Below are 22,720 nucleotides of genomic sequence, written 5' to 3'. Positions count from 1 at the left end.
GTCCACAGTCGTAGGTTCTGGAAGTCAGTGCAGGGGTCGTCAGGCCCTTGAAGTCACACGTGTTGCAGATCGAACTCCTTGCGGTTGAAGTAAGGAGAATTGGTTTCGGCGGGCGGCGGGTGCTGCATTGCGGCGTGCAATGCCATCAGGTCGCAGTGCGAGCAGTTGCTCAGTGAAGGCATCAGATGGCGTTGATGGAGAGACCAGGGTCACGGTGCGAGGTGATGTGTTGCTCGTCACAGTGCTAGCAGGTCACGGCGCAAGCAGTGTCGTCGTCGTTGCTCTGCTCTATTGTCGGCTGATAATCTGGAGTCGATGGCGCTGGCGTTGGTAGGTCAAGGCTGCGATGCGGGATGAGGGTGGTGCGTCATGTAACTTTACGAGCGGTGCCCTCGAACTACGGTGCAAGCAGCGGTGTCGATTTCGGGATGGAGCGTCGTCGTCTGGGATACCAAGGCGGCATCATGAAGCGAGGCAGTACGGAATGCGGTGCCCACAGGTCACGGTGCAAGCAGCGGATCGGCGACGGCATCAGCAGGTGTCGTCGGTGAGACCAGGGTTGCGTTGCAGCAGTGCCTTCAGGACACAGAGTCGGCAGCGGCGTCGTAGACTGCGTCAGGTTGCTTTTCCTTCTGTTGCAGCACAAAACACAGAGTCCCAGTGCTGAGGGCAGACTAACTTGAAGTCTTTACTGTTCCTGAGACTTCTGAACAGGGGACAAGCTCTACCTCAAGCCCTTGGAGATACTCAAAGGAAAGAAGTTTCAGAAAGTTCGAGTCCAGTCCTTTCATTGCCCAAGACAGAAGCAGCCACTGCAGGCCAACACATCAAAGCACACAGCAAAGTGGTAGTTCCTACTCACAGCTAGCTTCTCCAGCTCTTTTTCCTTGCAGTCTTCTTGGTCCAAAAGAGTTCTAAAGTTCAGGGGTTTATGCCCTACTTTTTATAGCCCAAAATCCTCTGTTCTCTCAGGCAGAGAGTGTCTGTGTTCAGCCAGAACCAGTTCTGTCCTTTCTGGTGTAGCTTCCTGGCAGTGGGTGGAGATGGCATTGTCAGAGGCAGACCAGGCCCATTCAGGTGAAAGGAAATCTCCTCCCCCTACTCTAAATGCAGCCCAGGGATTTTCAGCACCTGCTCTGACTCATCAGACTTATGGAGCCGCTGCTCCCCTCCAGCCCCTGTCATCCAAAATCCAGACAGTCAATCCACAAACCCAGCAGAGGCCTACTGGATGGCTGAGCAAGAAAATACCTACTTTCTAAAAGTGGTATTTTTAAACACAGAATGTAAAAATCATCTTCACTGAAAGATGCATCTTTAGATTCTGAGTTCAAGCATACTAAACTCTATTTCCCTGCCTAGTTCCCGGGGCCAGTTATGTTTATAAGATGTTATAAACACACTCCCCACTCTGTCCTATAGGAACATGTAGCCTTGTGTGGTATCGGGTTCTCAAGGCCTACATGTTCCGTAGATAACCCACTTACACCGAAAGAACTGTTGGCACGGAAACTGAAAAGTACAAAGAACAAGTTTATTAAGACCCCATGGGGTGGTGGTACATTCCTACAGCACCCTTCGGTAATGCAAGAAGTATCACACCGAACGTTGGTGTGATTCGTTCTTTTATACAATTTACAGGTAATTAAAAGGTAGGCGGTACAAAGTTACAGAGCTTTATGTACATATATGGTCATTTTTGGAGCACAGCCAACTCATGGGAGGGGTTACAACTCCACTGGTCAGTTTGGCGGAACATTCCTGAGGGGTGACTGGTCAGTTGGGACTGCGCATGTACAGGCTTGACCGTTACTAAAAATAGCCTGTTGCTGGGCAAAGCCGAGTGGTCAGTGGTACGGACAACGGACTAAAGGGCATGCTGACCACGAGGCCGCTCATTCCCTAAAATGGCCGCCGTGACATACAAAATGGCGTTTTCTAATATGGCCAAGTTAAGGGGAATAACGTGTAGCAAAGCTAAGCGCTAACCCGGCCATCATCAAATTACGACAGACGACCCTTTTAGCGTTTAGCTGAAGCTACCTCATAGTGGACATAGTCGGGATATTCGTCTTCGATATCAATTAGCATTATTTGGGCAACTTCTTTATGAAGCATCATTTCATTTCGAGCAAGAGTGCGTCTGGATGGGATGCAAGCTGATAAGCACATAGAACATAAGGCAGGACTACATTGTATACATAAACATACAAAGAACAGTATCCCAACAATGACACATAAAATCGTTAGTAGCTTCCAACCCCAAGCAGTAAGCATTGACCAGAACCACCCTGAAAGAGTCCAAGTTCCATTGTCCGGGTGTATTTCAGCAGCTATTTTGTGCAACTTTGAGATGGCATCATAAACAGAAGGTGAATTATCGGGCACGTACAAACAGCAGCTACTTCCGATGATTCTACATGCCCCTCCACGGTCAGCTAGAACCACATCTAGAACCATGCGGTTCTGAAGCGTAACAATTCTAGAAATCTGGAGTTCTTCTGTTATATTCCCTAATGCAATAGCAGTATCATTGGCTACAGCCTCAACAACACGAGTCAGTCGTCGTATTTTCCGACTATTCAAAGCAGCCCCCACAAAGGAAAACAGTCCCAGATTAAAGTCCACATATTGTTGTAAAGCAGTATCGGTCTGGTCGATGTCATCCAGAACCACAGTTCGTTTAACACGATTTAGTACAAAATCGTGGTAAAGCACATAATCATTATGGTACATTGGAGGGGCAATGAATACAGGGGGCAATACAAAAGATACATAGCATGTGCCTAACCATCCTAAAGGGAGCTGATGATAACCTTTAGTTCCGCAAATAAAGTAGGTATTACGGGATGCCACAAACTATATGCCATTCGGACTGTCAAATGTAAGTGTAGCGTTGCATTCACTTTTTCCAACCGGGATTGTACCTTTATTACGTATGCACAGATCAGCCTTAGTAGCAATAACATTAATAACATGCGAACTGGACACATTAATATTCCTTTGATTACTGTAAACACGGGGTGCAGACACATTATCGGGGCGGTACTCTTCCCATTCAAATCTAGTACCCTCAGCTCTTGGATACCCATCCCGATCATGGTAACAAATCCTATTCAAACGGAAGAGCACCCCCCCTTTCGTTGGCCATCGTAAAGTGAATAGAAGAGTGTACCAGGCATTGCAGGAACCATTATGCGAAAATGGGAGTGGGATGAGCGGGGTGCCCCCTTTCTTCTGATGACCAGGCAACATCCCACACACCCAACAGTTGGAAGTGTTCGTCATATTATGAGTATGATGCAGAATCTGAATGAAGCTATTGTTCAAGTAAGTCTGTCGGTGCCGTTCTTCATGATAGGGCAAAGTAAAGTGAAAATGTTCAGATGGAGCCGGGGTAGTCGGCAGCAAATGTTCACGTACAGGCACCACGAGTTCTACTACCCAGGCTATCACTGCTATCACCACAATTGTCAAGACGAACAAGGTGGCACCAAGTATTCTTTTGTCTCGTGATGCAGTGGACGCCATAGTTCAAAGAGTTCACAATGTCTCAAATGTGTATACCTAAAAAAGAAAAATACGGTGCTGAGCTCCGAGGTAGCCGTTGTTTTCTTCTCCGGGGTCAAGACGGGTGTCGCTACTCTTGGCAGAACTGATCCCCCCCCTTGAGATTCCCGGCTTCCGTTTCACAAACCCCAGAGCGGTAACCAACCAGTCTCGAAAAACAAAAATCTTCTTCCTATCTTGGCCGCAGGTCGTAACGCTGTCGTCCAGAAACAGTGTGGTCCGGGAAGGCTCCCTCACCTTCGGCCGACGTCACAGCTGGGCTCTTTTCTTTATCCAAGATCTCCTTGTAGTCGGTCAGCACAGTAGGATTCACCAGATCCGGAGAAACACGGCGGCAGTGGGTTGAGTGCACCCACCGCTTTCTGTTGGTCACTTGCACAGCTATTCGAGTTGCCAGGAGGACTTGCTCGGGGCCACGCCACCTCGGTTCCAAGCTATTCGCCCTCTCAAACGACTTCACCATCACAAAGTCACCAGGACGAAGATTGTGAGCCTCTCCAGTAGAATTGTCAGGGAACGCTTCTTGAACCTGTTGATGAATAGAAAGCAAATCATTTGTTAATCGTGCCAAATAATCGTTCATCATTATGCAAGGCACATCATGTATCAATCGCGGCTTAGGCACTCCCCATATGTTCATAGGCCTTCCAAACACCACTTCATACGGTGTGAGACCTGTTCGAGAGTGGGGCACTGATCTAAGAGAGAGCAATGCTAGCGGCAAGGCATCCGGCCACTTCAATGACGTGGACGCCACAATCTTAGCCAGTTTCAACTTCAACGTAGCATTGTACCGCTCGACAAGACCTGCTGACTGAGGGTGGAACACAGCATGAAACTTCTGCTGGATCCCCAACCCCTTCAGTACGTACTCCACAATTTTCCCAACAAAATGAGGCCCATTATCGCTCCACAAAAATTTGCAAACTCCGAATCGAGGGAAGTACTCCTTGAGCAACACCTTAGCTGTTGTCAAAGCTGTATTATCTTTCGTGGGGAAGGCCTCAACCCATTTGCTAAAGGCACACACCACCACTAAGACATACTTAAGGTTATTGCAGCGCTCAAGCTGGATGTAATCCATTTGGAGTACCTCGAATGGCGCAGAAGGTGGAACGAACCCTCCTTTCGGAGTATGGGTCCCTTTTGCAGGATTGTGCTGTAAGCATATCAAACAGGTCTGCACTACTCTCTTAGCAGTATTGGCAATCTCGGGATGCTCCCAAACTCGTGTTAACAATCGAGTAATTGCAAGAGCTCCCACATGCGCTAATCCGTGTGTCATCTGAACCATCGCCTGCAAGTAAGCTGCAGGCAATTTCCATCTCTCCATGTCCTTGCTTCTCCAACAACCCTCATCATCTAGTACCCCTTCTGCTGCCCATGCCGCAAGTTCTGAGTCAGTCGCTGAATTTTGAATATCTAGTATCTCCGCTCTAGCATCATACCATCGCTCAGCCTGTGATTTTGTTACATACATGGGGGAGTCAGTTCGGGACATAGCCGTTTGTCTTGCTATACTGTCTGCAAAAGCATTTCCTTGACCCACTTTATCAGTGATCTTTTTATGGGCACTGCATTTAATTATCGCTACTTTCTTTGGACAAAGCAACGCGTTTAGGAGATCACGCACTAGTTCTCCGTGCATAATGTGCACTCCATGAGAAGTCAAAAACCCACGCTCTTTCCAGAGTAGGCCGAAGTCATGCGCTACTCCGAAAGCGTACCGGCTGTCTGTGTAGATGTTCACACATAGGCCAGCACTCAATTCGCAGGCTCTTGTTAAAGCTATCAGCTCTGCTGCCTGAGCCGATTTCTGTGGTATTCGTGCTGTTTCTACCACCGTCTTAAGTGTCGTGATCGCATATGCTGCAGAAGTCGTACCATCTGGCAGCCTAAAACACGATCCATCAACCCACAGTTCCCCATCCACATCTGGAAGTGGCATATCCTGTAAGTCGACACGACCCTTTGTCTGTTCCTCGGTCAGGAAAACACAATCATGATGTGTTTCTTCCTGACCCTCCTCGACCGGATAGGGCAATAAAGTGGCAGGGTTCAGGGTAGCGCATCTTTTCAGTGTGATATGTGGCGCCAGAAGTGTGAGCTCATATCCTGTCAAACATGCGCTCGTGAGATACTGTGTTTTCGTTTGATTCAACAGGGCATCTACGGCGTGGGGAACTAACACCAACAATTTGTGCGATAAAACTATTCCTTCACTTTGTCGTATAGCTACCGCTGTTGCTGCAACTGCTCGAAAACACCCTGGTAACCCTCGTGCTACAGGGTCAAGAACCGCTGAAAAGTATGCGCATGGCCTTTGTTTGTCCCCGTGTGCTTGCACTAATACTGATAACGCGCACCCATCTTTCTCGTGCACGTACAACGTGAAGATCTTTGTATAGTCTGTTGTACCTAACACGGGTGCAGAACAAAGGGCTTGTCTCAATTGGTCAAAGGCATTTTGACATTCATCTGTCCATTCAAGGGGCATTGGTGTAGTTTTGGACAGTAACGCTAACAAAGGTTTTATAATGTGCGAAAACCCCATGATCCACTGTCTTAAAAAGACGTTAACCCTATAAAGGCACGTACATCTCTCTGAGTGCGGGGGACTGGTGTATCTAATATCGCCTGAATTCGATCTGATGTTAATGCACGCCCCTCCTTAGACAAAAGATGACCGAGGTAGGTCACCTTGGATCTACAGTATTGAAGCTTTTTCTTTGAAACCTTATGATTGTTCTGAGCCAAAAAGGAAAGTAAGGCAAGCGTGCTCTCCTCACATTGTGCGTAAGTGTCTGCAGCTAGCAAAAGGTCATCGACATACTGAATAAGGGCAACTCCAGATTGCAATTCAAAAGAATCAAGCTGTCTCTTTAAAGCCTGACTGTAGATACTAGGACTCTCAGTGTAACCTTGAGGAACACGACAAAATCTATACGATGTATTATTTAACGTGAAGCCAAACAAATATCTGCTATCAGGGTGGATGGGGATAGAAAAGAACGCATTTTTGAGGTCAATGACACTAAAGGGCGTTGCCGTTGGGGGAACCAATGTGAGCAATGTCGTGATGTCAGACACCACCGGGTATTGGGGAATGACAATTTTGTTAATTTCTCTCAGATCAATAATAAATCGATAGACCTTGTCGTCAGTATCTTTCTTAAGGATCGGAAGAATAGGACTGTTGCAAACATTGTAAGGAGCCTCCTCCACTACTCCTGCAATGATCAAATCTTGAACAATGTGTGTCAGGGCAATTTCACCTTCCCTGGAAATCTTATACTGTGGTACACGTGGCAAAAGTACTCCCTCCTTTACAGTGATGCGAATAGGTGGAATAAGCATCTGTCCCACATCCGTGTCTGAGGTCGCCCATAACGTGTGCGGGAGAGAGGCTAATGCTACATTTTCTTGCATAGTGCAAAACCTGTCTGACTCGGGATAATTATCATTCAAAATAACTCGCACTCCCTCCGGAGCGCAATGTATCGTTGCTCGAAAATATTTGAGCAAATCGATGCCCAGGATGTTATCTGGGGTATGGGGTGACAACAAAAATTGACCAAAACTGAAAAATTTATCAAGTCAAAGTGCAAGGGGTTTTGATAATGGGCTAGGAGAGGGTGTGCCATCAAACCCTACACACGTTATCATTTCGCCAGACAGGGGAGCCCTCGGAACCAAGTTTTTAGACAAAGCGCTACGAGTAGCTCCTGTGTCGACTAAAAACTGATCAGTAGAACCCAAAATGCCCGCTGATACACATGGACCTCTCTGATCTACTGGCACTTCAACTGATTCCGTACCCCATCCTACGCAGTCCTATGCATGCACATAATCCTGATGCTCCACATTTTCACCCTCCGAAATCTGATACTGATTCCGTCGATCAAAAGTATTACGTTCGTCCTGGCCACGGCCCCTCTCTTCAACCCTACCACGATCACCTCCACCACCTCTCGCCCCCGAATAACTGTTCCTCGACCTTCCACTTCCCCGACCACGCTGACTACGTTGCTCACGAAGTACCGGACAATCTTCAGCCCAATGCCCAAGCTCCTTACAATAGGCACATTGATCCTCCGCTATATCCGTACGACCATACGACGCAGTACTCCCACCTCGTCTGCCTCTATCATTCCCTCTAGATTGCGTTCCGCGAACCTGTGCCAACATCACCTTCGTTTTTAATTCCTTCGCTTTCTTATCAACACTTTCTTTAGCCTCCAACTCCTGCCGCTCATAATACTGAGCCATAGTTAACAAAGACGCAGGGGTCGCCGTGGCCCAGGAACTTTCACTCAACTTTAATCGTTTTGCAATCTCCGGTAGGAGATTAGCCACATACTTATCTACGAACAAAATGCCTACCCGTATCATCGGTTAACGATTGGCCACTGTAATCGTGAAACGCCTCTTCGAAGCGTGTAAAGAAATCTGATACCGTTTCATCTGACTTTTGTTTGCACGAAGCTAGCATGGTCCAATCAATCTTTTTAGAAGGAACAAGCGTTTTTAGTTTAGTTAAGATAGCCGCCGGGAGGCCTAGAATCAACTCACATGGCTTACATGCAGGTTCCCTGTCTAAATCAGCTTGGTTTATTTCTTTCCATGTTCCCCCAAGTATTGTTTCATCATTATTTTTACGAATTAATCTCCACATATCAGGCGGAAGAATTAACCCGAAAAACAAATCTATATAGACAAGAGTCATAACACAGGAGGAAATGGCCCCCTCCACCCCTTCATAGAATGCTGCTGGATTTTTACGAAGGTCGGGTAAGGAATTTTTCAACGCCATAACATCCGCTCTATTCCAAGGCGTATACACCCAATTATATATAAAATACCCCTTCGCATCCTTCGATGTTTTATCCTCATCCGTACCGTCCCCTTTAGGTGGAACATACAAAGGTGCAGCTTCACGCATAGGCATAACATGCACTTTAGAATTCTTATCTGAACCCCGGAGAGAGCACTCCTTAATGTGCTCTGTTGACCCCGGCACGGACTCCTTATCCTGTTTCCCTTCTTCCCGCAATCTCGACGTCTCATCCCGTAGCTGGATCAGTTGTTTGAAAAGGTCATCCACATCTGAAAGGACAAATAAACCTTTATCCAAGTTCTCACAATAAACCGACACAGCTTTAGGTTCTAGAGTATCTGAATATTTACGAAATCGAGCAACAACTTCAGTTGCGAAAGTATTCAAAAAACACAACAATTCTCGATCTGTCCATTTACCCCTTTCAACTATAACATCTGACACAGATACTTGATTCAAATTTAACTTCCTAGCATAACTCCGCAACTCCGCTCCTCTCTGAGCAGATAACCTGACACTCGACGTATCCTTTTTGTCTTGCCCTTCATCGTCGGAATCTTCAGTCGGAGCCTTAGGTGGAACGTACGGAGGCGGCGATCGATCTAATAACGAAAAATCATCAATTTCATTATTAAGGACAGGATAAAGCGGTCGTCGAATAGGAAATTGACCGGTCGTTTGCAATTTACGTTCCCGTTCCTCCCTCTCTTTCTTTTCCTGAGCCTCCTTTTCCTCAAGCTGTAAAGCCTTATCTCGAGCAGCCTTGCGCTGCTCTTTGGCCGCCAAGGCAACCTCACGTTTCATACGTTCACGCACCGCTTTCTCCCACATTCGTACACAATCAAACATATTCTGTCTAGACCTGCGCTGAAACAAACATTGCTCCACAAACTGAACCTTTCGTAAATCAAACGACCCATGTAGTGGCCATTGCAATTCGGGATCGGTTCTGGTATATTTATGCCATAATTTACTGTACATCATAGGGGGAAGGCCAAATTTTATGTACATTTCACGGTTTGGAGTTCCTTCTGGGGAGCCGGCTGTGATTCCGCTAACCTAATTGAGGTACCATTTCCAAGACAGCACATCCCTCGGAGTGTGCTTAAAACAGGCATTTTCAAAAAGTATCACGAAAGCGCGATACCATATAAAATGGCACTTACAGTACTTCACACAAATGTGCCGCTCAAAGTACAAAACAAAATTAGAGAAACATCTCTACATGCCTGCCTATGTGAAGTGCACTACACATATAGGTTCAAAGTTCACAAAGTCAAAATGTTAGCTAACTCAAATCAAGGTCACAATCACAGAACTTCGGTAAGCGTCCGTAGACTACCTTACCAATCACAAATCGTAGAACTTCAGTAAGCGTCCGTAGACTACCTTACCGATCACAAATCTTACCCAAATCTCAAAAGGTCCAGATTCCAACTGCCAAGGTCTTTAATCGAATCAGCCAGACGGCACTTATCCAGCAACGCAGACGATCAAGAACTCAGTCGGAGACCGGCGCCACCTGGAAGGTCAGATCAGAAGGAAAGGAAGAAAACACCGTGGGTGCCAAGACTCGGGTCACTCGGTGGCAGCGTACGCGTCCATAGCGAGTTTCCAATCCTTCGTCACGACCTCTCCTTCGGGCATCCGAGTCGCCGATGAGTCCCTTCGTGGTCGCCAATTTGTGGTATCGGGTTCTCAAGGCCTACATGTTCCGTAGATAACCCACTTACACCGAAAGAACTGTTGGCATGGAAACTGAAAAGTACAAAGAACAAGTTTATTAAGACCCCATGGGGTGGTGGTACATTCCTACAGCACCCTTCGGTAATGCAAGAAGTATCACACCGAACGTTGGTGTGATTCGTTCTTTTATACAATTTACAGGTAATAAAAAGGTAGGCGGTACAAAGTTACAGAGCTTTATGTACATATATGGTCATTTTTGGAGCACAGCCAACTCATGGGAGGGGTTACAACGCCACTGGTCAGTTTGGCGGAACATTCCTGAGGGGTGACTGGTCAGTTGGGACTGCGCATGTACAGGCTTGACCGTTACTAAAAATATCCTGTTGCTGGGCAAAGCCGAGTGGTCAGTGGTACGGACAACGGACTAAAGGGCATGCTGACCACGAGGCCGCTCATTCCCTAAAATGGCCGCCGTGACATACAAAATGGCGTTTTCTAATATGGCCAAGTTAAGGGGAATAACGTGTAGCAAAGCTAAGCGCTAACCCGGCCATCATCAAATTACGACACTTGCAACAGTGAAAAACGAAATTGGCAGTAATTCACTATCCGGACATGCCACACACATTAGTGCCTGTCCTACCTTTCACATACACTGCACCCTGACCACGGGTGTACCTAGGTCTTACCTTAGGGGTGACTAACATGTAGAAAAGGGAAGGTTTAGGGCCTTGCAAGTGGGTGCACTTGCCAGGTCGACATGGGAGTTGCAAACTGCGCATAGACTCTGCTGTGGCAGGTCTGAGTTACTTTTTTACCAGCTACTTATGTGGGTGGCACAGTCCGTGCTGCGAGCCCACTAGTATCATTGGATTTACAGGCCCCGGCACTCTCAGTGCACTTTACTAGGGACTTGCCAGTAAATCCAATATGCCAATCATGGAAACACCAATCCATAACACCATTTACAGCAGCAGCACTTGAACACTGATCAGCAGTGAGAAAGTGCACAGAGACACTAAACCAGCAAGAACAGAGTCAAAAACAGGAGGTCAGAAAGCAAAAAGACAGGAGAAACACGCCAAAAGATGTCAAGTCGAACATTACCCTTCTAGAGTTCTGGTAGTCACCCTATAGATTTAACGAATGGTTTAATCCAAGACCACCATATAAAAGCTGTAATAGGAAAGTATTGTTTAGTCTTCTGGGTTCTACCATTGTGGGAGCAAACAGCGTTGACTCTAGAGCGACAACCCCCACACTCCAGTTTCCCCCGAAAGTGCTGCTATGCTTGTGTGCACAATAGTTAGCTGCCTTGGAGACACCTGGTCCCAGCGTGGGACAAGCTCTGTATCCCGGCGGTGTTCCATGTAGTGCTCTTCAGGCTCTGTGCTGCGCCATCCGCCTTTGTAACAATAATGCAGCCATACCACCTGCTTGAGAGCAGTTGGGAATATCCTCTCATTTAAGGAAAAACAAACACCGTATGAGATTAACCTACTGCACAAAAGCAAGGGGAGAGGAGTTGGCCTAACGGCTAGGGGCGCTCGACCTCGGACCTAGGGATCTGGGTTCGAGTCTCGGTAACAATGCCAAAAAACCTCCTGTGATTCTGGGCAAATCACTTAATCTCCCCGTGCCTAAAATGAATGTGTGTCCTCATGTAACGTAACTGGTGCTATGTAAAGCACTCTGATACCCGATTCGGTTCGGGTCAAGTTTGCGCTATATAAAACTCTGCCAAAAAAAAGTAAAGTATGTGCTCCATCATTGAGATTACGGATGTCATTCACTGGATTAGAGAATTTTGTGTTTTTTCCAAGTGCAGACTGTTAAGTAATGGACTTAAAGTGATTCTACACCACTCTAGACTCTTCAGAATAGTTGTTGTGCATAAACTGAGTCCCAAACATTTCGCTGAGTGGCAGGCAAGTTCCTCTTTTCACTGGGCATCAGACACTCACACATTTCACGGACACCTTAAGCCGCTGGTGTAATTTCCATTTTATTGTCATAGACCCTCCTGTTTGTCAAGTAAATAAAGTGCACAAAATCAGGTGATGCCTCGACATCCTTTGGACTAGAAGCAGGTAACCCGCCTGCGCCCAGACGTCTGAGCAGTCTCCAAGGATGCCCATACGTCCTTCACTCAGTACAAAGTAGGGGGAAGAGCCCAGCTACCTTCTCCCACACCACATGGCAGAAGATGTAGCTGAAGTTCATTGACTGAAGCCAGAACAATTACTATCAGAATGCCTCGATCAGATTGTGCTATTCCAATGAAAATGCCATTTTGGCAGAGCGAAGCCAGAAGATGTGAACAGATCTGGAGAACATCAGCGTTGCCACCTTGTATGAAAAAGACTATGACAGATTGTAGATGAACACCTTCAATCTTGTATCTGGTGACTTTGACTGGTGATTGGAGATTGTAGATGAATACCTTCCATCCTGTATATGCTGACCTTGACCAGTGATTGTGCTGATGTTGCGACAGGGGGAAGAGGGGCTGGCATGGTTTTGATACCCTGTCAAAGCTGACTGCACTCCTCACCCTTGCATTTGATGGTTGATGGTTGTCTTCTTCCACTGATTTGGACTTCAGCAGTCGTAGAATAGATGTGATGATGGCAAAATGCAGTTTAAAGAGCCCTTATTCATCTCAGACTAGGACTCACAGTCCCAGTCGTCCATGTCGACCTTGAATTTTTGGGATTTGCCACCAGACAGACTGGGTCGTGGCTGCCTTTCTAAGCAAAAGTGTCCACTGACGATCAAAGGAGGGCGTTAGGACAACCCTTGATTATGTCAACAATTTTAATTTAGATTCATTGTATGTAAAGTTGCACCATAATACAGAAAATCTTAAATGCATCTGGCCCTCCTGCGACTATTGGTAGCCCCTTTTCTAAGAAGGTAACCAGTAGATCAGTATTTTCGTACTCCACCGAAAAAATGATGTTGACTTTGTCCCCTGTGATGCAGAAAGACTCCTCGTAAGTTGAGGGCCGAGAAGTAGACATTTTGATAGTCTGAGGAGGCACCGCTTGACATAGCTTTATCATAATTTAGCAAGAAAATGAGAGCGTCACCCCATTTGTGCAAACTGGCAAATACACTGGAAAGGGGCTCTTTCTCTAGGATTGCCTGTGTATCTGGTCACCTTGCAGGAATCCACAATAGCTAGGACTGCCTGACAGGTGGCTCCCTCCTTTCATGGACGTAAACTCTACTGGATGATGGCCTCTTGTCTCCATTCGTGAGCGAGCTCCCATCACGTGAACCTGTCCGCTTTGGCAACCACCATAAAGTGCCTTTTTTCGGCTGGTCTAGATTCACACGCCATGAATCCAACAACTAGATTCACACGCCATGAATCCACCAACTAGATTCACACGCCATGAATACACCAATTAGATTCACATGCCTTGAATCCTCCGACTAGTGGTTGGGCTTGGAGAAGTTATCAATAAGCCCACTACATGCTTACCATATATCCTTTTATTTTCCATGATCCAGTCTGGAAGATTTGGTTCGAGGCATGTGGGCTGCTGAATTCATATCTTTTGCATAGATCGCCGCCTAGTGTTGGGTCCGGATGATTGCGCTTGTTGTCTTGGAAGAGTCTTCGAAGTATCACAAGATAGGTGACTCCTCCCCTGGACTGCAGTGCGCATGGGCATCCTCTCCATCCTCAGATTGTTTTTTCCCGCCATTGGGTTCGGATGCAAACTCCTATACTCCAACTTTGGGAGCGAAAACAAACTTTTCTAAAGGCCAAAAGGCCTTCGATCCGACAGGATTGTTCTCGATCGGTACCTCTCTACTCGATCCAGCCTTCCATCTCCAAGCGGTCGTCGACGCGGGCCGTTGGGCCTTTTCGACGCCACGTGAGCCGACCGTCGATGGAAAGAAGCCCGTTTAAAATGTGCCCGCAATGCCACGCCAAGTTCCCACATACTGATAAGCACTCAGTATGCAACAAGTGCCTTTCCCCGACCATAAAGAGGAAAGCTGTCCAGCCTGTGCACAGTTTCGATCCAAGAAAACTATTCGAAACCAACGTGCAGCCAGGCAAGAAATGCAACCAGACCCGGACAACATCTTCGATGACGACCAAGAACTACAAGAGGCGCCAGACTCGTACCTAGAGATCGTCACCGTAGAGGACTACTCTGACTCCGATGACGAGATCCCACTGGGGAAAATCGTGAGTACCCTGACCCCGACACCATCTAACCCAATAACAACGGCTCCGGTCAAGGCATCGCCAAAAGGCCTTCGCCAAGATCATAAAAATGTTTTGATTGCCCCGCCATCCGGCTCGGCTCCGAAACCGCAACCTTCGGAAACCCCAGGGCCCAGTAACATCGTCCCAAAGAAGGTTCCAGAGCCAAAGAAGGTCGCCGACCCGAAGGGCGTCGATCCAAAAGCGGCCGTACAGCCAAAGAGCGTCGAGCCGAAAAAGACTGTCGACCCCAAGAAAGCCGTGCAGCCCAAACTTGTCGACCCAAAACTGGTTGTCAACCCGAACAAGGCCACACAACCAAAGGGCGCCAAACCAAAAAAGGTTGCCGACCCAAACAAGCCTTCGGCACCGAAAAACGTTGACCCGACAAAAGGCGCCGTACCGAAGCACGCGTCCAAGCCAGAACGTCCTCTCGGACCGAAAACACCGGATCCGAAGACACCAGTCGATCCAAAGAAGACAATCGACTCCGGTAAGGACACTTAGCCGAAAAAACAAAAGACTCCAGTCAATCCCAACAAAAACATCGACTCGGGAGACAACACTTCTCCGAAGAAGCCTACGGAGCACAAAAAACGCGTCGACCCGAAAGACACAGTCAACCCGAAAAAATGCCCCGAGACGAAAAAGTTGGTTCCTAAACCGAAAGTCTTCTACAAACCAAAGCCTAAGACTCAACCCAGGACTGTTGAGGAAGAACTCTTCCACCCAGATCCCTCTGACGACCAAGCAAACATTTTTATTGACCCACAAACTGGTAAAGTTACCATCCTGCATAGGAAAAAGAGGCCTTTGGACTTTGAACCTCAGTCCCCTATTCCACTAAAGAAAAAGGACTTTGGAACTTCTCCTTCTAGACACTTCATTCCTTTTCAACCTATCATACCTACTACTCCTTTCCATCCTTATATTCCTTACTCTCCCTCTCATCACGGGGACGACGAGGGTAACGCAGGGGATGAGCCACAGCCTCAATATGACTTCCCACAGGAACCATGGGAAGAGCCAACTGACCCTTACAACACCCATCCCATCCCTGACATGTCCTCTTATCCTACTAAGCCGTCTCCTACTGATGACACCGTAGTTTTTAATCAGCTTATTGACAGGGCTGCACAGTTCCACAATGTGGATATGCATAACGACCCTGTTGAAGAAGACTTCTTGTTTGACACCTTCCCTACATCAGAAAAAAGTGTCAAAACACTTCCCATGTTAAAGGGAGTTCTGAAACATGCACCTGACCTATTTAAGGACACAGCCAGTGCATGGGTAATCAACCCCAGAATAGAAAAAAAGTATAGGGCAGCCCCTACAGACCCTACTTACATCAAAGGGCAGTTACCACTTGATTCACTGGTAGTGGCCAACGCATGTAAAAGAGCCAACTCCCAAACAACCGGGGAGGCACCTCCCCCAGACAAAGAGTCAAAAATACTAGAGGCATCAGGAAAAAGAGTAGCGGCACAAGCCTCCAACTCGTGGAGGATAGTTAATACACAAGCCCTACTGGCTCGTTACGACAGGGCGCATTACGACCAGCTAGAGACCCTAATGCAACACCTACCTGAGCATTTCAAAGCACAAGCCCAAGATCTCATACAGGAGGGAAAATTCGTAACAAACGCCTCCATCAAATGCGCGCTTGACGCAGCAGACACTGCAGCTAGGTCAATCAACACTAGTGTTCTACTACGCAGACATGCATGGCTGCGTATTTCTGGTTTTAAAAATGAGGTACAGTCCACTATCCTTAACCAGCCTGTTAATCAGGACTTTCTGTTTGGCCCTGCTGTCGACACCATTTTGGATAAAATGAAAAAGGACACAGAGACAGCAAAATCAATGGGGGCATTGCAATTTTAGCAACAAAGGGGCTCCTTTCGTCGCTCCTCTTACAGGGCAAATACACGAGGACATTCCTCACAAACAACGGCCTCATATAAAGGTAACGCACAAAGTTCCTTTACCAAAAACACCACCAGAGGAGGCTACAGAGGTAACAATACCAAGGGAAGAGGACGTGGAGGCAATAACACCAGAGCCTCCACTGCCTCAAAACAGTGACTCCATTACACTACCTCCAGACCACATAACACCGGTCGGAGGCAGACTACAACAGTTCCTACCCGTCTGGAACACAATTACCACAGACAGGTGGGTGAGAGAAATTATCCAGTCTGGCTACTGCCTAGAACTGACTTGTACACCACCAAACATACCACCAAGACATCGTCCAATGTCCAGAGAACACATAACCCTATTACAACAAGAGGTGAACTGCATGCTAGAAAAGGGGGCCATAGAGCAAGTCCCTTTCCAACAGCAAGGGAAGGGAGTGTACTCCCTATATTTCCTTATTCCCAAGAAGGACGGCTCTCTCAGACCAATATTGGACCTCAGACCCCTAAATCAATACATACTGTTGGAGCACTTTCATATGATAACATTACAACAAGTGCTCCTGTTGCTACAACGGGGATTTCCTAGCAACACTGGACCTCAAAGATGCGTATTTCCACATACCCATCCATCCAGCCCACAGAAAATACCTCAGGTTCACAATAGAAGGTCAACACTACCAATTCAAGATTTTGCCCTTCGGGGTTACTACGGCTCCAAGAGTGTTTACAAAATGCTTAGCGACCGTAGCAGCACATCTCAGGAGGCAGCACATACATGTGTACCCTTACCTGGACGATTGGCTTATACAAGCAAAATCGTACCACCAATGTGCAGCACACACGTCTCAAACAATCCAGCTGTTACACAGCCTAGGATTCTCAATCAACTACACAAAATCACATCTGCAACCATCCCACATACAGCAGTACATGGGAGCCACCATAAACACCTCAGTGGCAAAGGCGTATCCAAACTCGGCAAGGATAGCCAGTATGCAGACACTCATTTGCAAATTCTAGCCACAACACTCTTTGCCAGCACAAATATTCATGCAACTCATAGGCATGATGGCCTCCTGCATATTCATTGTCCCCCATGCCAGACTTCAGATGCGCCCATTGCAGGAATGCCTAGCACGGCAATGGAACCAGGCTCAAGGACAACTGAAAGACCTAGTGTCGGTAGACAGTCGCACTCACAACTCTCTGCAGTGCTGGAACCCACAAAACCTTTCCAAGGGGCGACTGTGCCAAGAGCCGGTTCCACAACTAGTACTAACAGCGGACGTATCACTGACAGGCTGGGGAGCCCATCTCCTTCAATACACAGTACAGGGGCTCTGGACAAACAAGCAGAGACGGCTGCATATCAACCAACTAGAGTTGCTAGCGATATTCCTAGCCCTGAAAGCATTCCATAAATACTTGTACAGCAAGACGGTGTTGATCCAGACGGACAACATGACCGCAATGTACTATATCCAGAAACAGGGAGGAACGCACTCTCCACAGCTGTCCCATCTGGCACAGAGCATCTGGAAATGGGCGATTCCCACAAATATTTTTCCCCTAGCAGAACACCTTCCAGGGAAGGACAATCAAGTTGCCGACCTGCTAAGCAGGCACAGCCAGCAATTACACGAATGGGAGATTCACCCCCAGGTCCTACAACCATTCTTCGAGGAGTGGGGTCACCCAGAAATAGACCTGTTCGCCACAAAAGAAAACTCCAAATGCCAATTCTTTGCCGCCAGATTCCCACATCCGTTGTCGCAGGGCAATGCGATATGGATGAACTGGTCAGGTAGATTTGCATACGCTTTTCCCCCAGCACCACTGATCCCACTGGTGGCACGCAAACTGCGGCAACACTCCCTCACACTAATCCTAGTTGCTCCCACATGGGCGAGACAACCGTGGTACACAACGTTCCTAGAACTCTCAATAGTTCCCCATCGAAGACTGCCCCTTGCACATCATCTTCTTACTCAGAACCATGGAGACATCAGACACCCAGATCCCAACCTAATGAACCTAGCGATCTGGCTCCTGAGGTCTTAGAGTTTGGATATCTTAACTTGCCCCCAGATTGCATGAATATCATTAAGGAGGCAAGAAAACCAACCACACGAGCGTGCTATGCAGCTAAATGGAAAAGATTTGTTATTTACTGCACCAATAACCAGATCAATCCATTAGACACATCAATACAGAACATTATATGTTACCTGCTGCACCTACAAAGATGTAACTTAGCATACTCTTCAATACGGCTACACCTTGCTGCCATTGCAGCATACCTTCAAAACAGGCAACACCTTTCACTGTTCAGAATACCAGCAATCAAAGCTTTCATGGAGGTTCTAAAAAGGGTCATTCCTCATAGGCACCCCCCTTCCCCAGTCTGGAATCTCAATATAGTGCTTACCAGACTCATGGGCCCTCCTTTCGAACCTTTACATTCTTGCGAACTACAATTCCTAACGTGGAAAGTTACATTTCTAGTGGCCATCACCTCAATCAGAAGAGTGAGTGAATTACAAGCGCTTACAATTCAAGAACCTTTCATGCAGGTACACGCCAACAGGGTGGTTCTTAGAACAAACCCTAAGTTCATGCCTACGGTTGTATCCAATTTCCATATCAACCAATCAATAGAACTGCCAGTGTTCTTTCAAAATCCATAGTCAGTAGCTGAGAGAGCCCTGCACACACGAGACGTAAAGAGAGCTCTACTTTACTATGTGGACAGAACTAAATCCTTTCGGAAAACAAAGCAACTGTTTGTTGCCTTTGCACCACAAAACAAGGGGAATCCAATTTCAAAATCAGGAATAGCCAGATGGATAGTTAAATGCATTCAAATATGTTATCAAAAGGCAAAACGCACTTTAACAGTCCCCCCAAAAGCACACTCCACTAGGAAAATGGGGGCATCCATGGCTTTCCTAGGAAATATTCCTCTTGAAGACAACTGTAAGGCAGCCACATGGACCACCATACACACTTTCACAAAACACTACTGTGTAGATGTACCAACAAAACAGCAAGCTGCTGTAGGCCAGGCTGTCCTCAAAACTCTTTTTCAAACTGCTGCAGCTGGCACAGGTAGCCACCGCTAGAGGAGATACTGCTATACAGTCTATGCACAAGATATGAATTCAGCAGCCCACATGCCTCGAACGGAATATGCTACTTACCAGTATGCATCTGTTCTTGGCATGTAGGGCTGCTGACATTCATATCGGCCGTCCTCCTCCCCGGTGCCTGTAGCAGCTGCAGCATTCTCTCTGGCATGGCCATCTCTTACTTTGCTATCTCCATCTCTGCCACAATGGCGAAAAACAATCTGAGGATGGAGAGGATGCCCATGCGCACTGTAGTCCAGGGGAGGAGTCACCTATCTTGTGATACTTCGAAGACTCTTCCAAGACAACAAGTGCAATCATCCGGACCCAACACTAGGCGGCGATCTATGCACAAGATATGAATGTCAGCAGCCCGACATGCCAAGAACAGATGCATACTGGTAAGTAGCATATTCCCTCTGATCAGAATTGAAAATGTAAATATCCTGAAGATATGTGAACAAAAAAAGCATCTAATAATGCATCCACGCATGAACAGACGTGAAACCGATGGTACCAATCACTCTGAAACTCACAATCGAAACATCAGGAACTCAGCACACATTTCCTCTGTGTGCCGACACAGATTGTATGTCACAACTTTGAAAATGAGAAGTTATTCTCCTTTTTAAAATTGATTTATTTTTTGGTGATGGGCAGAAACACCTTTTAGGTCCTGAACATAGTGTGTGCTGGGTCACATACTCTGTGCAAGCACTGTCCTCTTTTCCAGCTGTAAACCTTGAAAACATATTGGACTTTCTCATCAAGGGTCTTGAGATCATGATAACAATTCTCTCATTCTGATGAGGATCAGGACCAGGAGTCCGCATGATGAAATATTTGAAAAATATTGGAAAACTTCAGCATAATAAGGTGCCTTTGAATACACATACTAGGCTGTCCGCACTCCCGGGTGGCACTGTGCATCATGTGTGCCACAGCATCTGTGATGCCCTGCAAGGGACATCAATATTTCTGGAGCACCAGAGTAGCAGGTTGGAGTATTTTTAAATATAAAGAATCTTCAGAGGAAAATGGTATCCATCAGAAACAACGATATGGAAGGGAATGAACTTCTATCTCAGGGACAAAATATGACGCGTCAATCAAGTCAACTTTCCAACTTAAGTTAATGTTTTGATTGATGCCATGATTCCAGAACAAAACCAACATTACCATAATTCCAATCTTGCACCTCTATTACTGGCGTTGTTTTAGAGATCCCTAAAAAATGACATCACCCTCACCTAGACCCATTATCCTAAATCAGTAACTACTACTTCTAAAGCAATCAGGTGCTTGAGGATCCAAAAATTAGTCAGAGCAGAGGGGCAGGCGAATGCGTGAGGGTTAGAATGGGCAGTGGCTGAACCATCGAGAGTCATTGAACAGGAAATGTTCAGAGCAGTGAAGAGAGAAGTGCTTTACATTTATGAAGAATAAAGATACACATCCTGCTCTCTGTCGTTTTATTTTAGTTTAATATGACTGAAGATTGAATGTGGACTCATTCTTGCAGCCTTTCAATTTAGTTGCTTGTAGGAGATCAGGTGCTTTCAGGGCGGTGTGCCCGTAGGTTCACCTTAGGTGCTAATAATCGTTTGAATGTTCAGAACTGTTTTAGCAGGTGCTATAAAAAATGTTTTTCCATCATGCATAACCTAATCCCTTCTTTAATTCCACAGGGTTGTTATCTACAAAGCTGGAGACGCAAGTCTGTGGAGAAGCAGCTACACGTCACCCAGTCCATTGCAGCACTTGGGGTCACGGAATACCCAGGACCTGCTCCTCCTCCGGGTCTTACCACTGAGCAAAGGAGGATTGCACCAAAGACAATCCTAAAAGCGTGCAGTGGTCCTCCCTTCGGACCCATTCCATGTCCCAAGGCCCTGAGAGGACTTCTCGTGAACCGGGGATCAGACCAGTTGTGGAAGGATCTTTCTCCCTCTGGGGCACAGCATCCAGTCCAGGGGGCCGCAAGTATCCGGAAGCCGGGTGTGTCCCCGGTAGAGCACAGCGAGCGGTGTGACAATCGACAGGTTGCAGTGGGAGGAAGAGGTTGCGACAGCCTTAAGCTTTCTCTTTGCTCCTCCTTCAGTGACTCACATTGAGTGCTTGCCTTGGGATGCCATCCCACTGCGTTTACATCATGCCTACCCCCGTGCAGCCGACTGCCGTAGCACACAAAGACACAACGCACTTGCTGAAGACACTTTTCGAAGACAAGGGGGAGGCTGAGGTGCTTTTTGTTTTTTTAACTGATTGTTTTATTATTAAACTGACATGAAAAATGCCTTTTTGTTACAGCCCAGGCTTCCTTCTTGTTCTATATCTGTACATATAGCCACGGGTTATGTATTTATACATTTCGTTGTCAGCTGACCTTTCAAGAGGCTGCATCTTGTTTGTTTCGGTCAGTCTGGCAGGAGTGGGAGTGTGGACCATGGCTGGGACTGAGTTTCACATCCAGGGTATGAATGGGGGGTCTGAACCTGGCGGCCTTGGACCTGCATGTGCTTTCCCATATCTTGAGATGTGCCTTAAATACCACAAAGGTTGACCTGTGTCTCACTCCCCACTGACTCACTCTTCCTTTCTCTACACATTCCCAGGAACAGTGGATGCCCAGTAACCGGGGACATGTTTGTTTGTGTGAAGATGCTGAATAAAGATGGTTTCCTCAATCGATTTTCAAGCAATTGCCTGTTCAGTTAAATGCATACATTTGTGTGTCCTCATTTTTAGGTCGAGCCTGGGCAGCACATGCTCTGCTCTGTGAGACATGCTGTATTCAGGTATGGACTTGAAGCTCCGCCCATCTTTTCAATTGGCTCCCGCTACTGTTCTTTCTAAATGGTTGCCTCTGATTTGTTAATAGGCTTGTTAGTCCCGCCTTAGTAACGCCTTGTCTGCATTGGTAACCTCCCATGAGGACTGGACTTTTTACTTGTGTTGTTATACAGTCCGTTTTCGCTACAGTCTGTGAGCACTATTTTCTTTAATGTCTTTTATCAAGCTGCTTTTGCAGACACCACAGGCTCTTCCTAACCCACCCTGTTTTCATGACTGCGCATCGCCCGATCATGGACGCTGCACTTTATTTTTCAAAAATGCTCCCTGCGCAGCCCAGCACTTCTGCACGCGCTATGCTGCTCAACAAATGTTTTTTATTTTTAAAAGCGCCCCATACAACGCATTCACTTTAATGGCGGCCATACCTTTCTTTAGGTGAGCCGCGTCTTAAAGAAAAGGGCGTGGCCGACATTAAAGTGAAAGTGCAGCATAGGGTGCTTTTACAAAAAAAAATTGTTTGTCAAGTTGACAAAAACATTTTGTTTTT

General features: G+C 46.8%; 1 protein-coding gene across 2 annotated transcripts in view; it reads left to right on the top strand.

Annotated features, from left to right (window-relative positions):
• The window catches only part of LOC147693446 (uncharacterized), a 436,409-nt gene extending 414,334 nt beyond the window's left edge, over nt 1-22,075 (top strand). For both annotated transcript variants that reach the window (XM_086933728.1, XM_086933729.1), the window contains one exon: nt 21,066-22,075. The gene's annotated coding sequence lies outside the window, so the exon portion shown is untranslated. The remainder of the gene's footprint in view (nt 1-21,065) is intronic.
• Nucleotides 22,076-22,720: the final 645 nt, after the last annotated feature.

The sequence above is a fragment of the Lissotriton vulgaris genome, chromosome 8, assembly GCF_964263255.1.
Source record: "Lissotriton vulgaris chromosome 8, aLisVul1.2, whole genome shotgun sequence".
In the NCBI taxonomy this organism is placed as follows: Eukaryota; Metazoa; Chordata; class Amphibia; order Caudata; family Salamandridae; genus Lissotriton; species Lissotriton vulgaris.
Note: the sequence above shows the minus strand (reverse complement) of the source record. Positions and strands in the feature narration are given on the sequence as shown.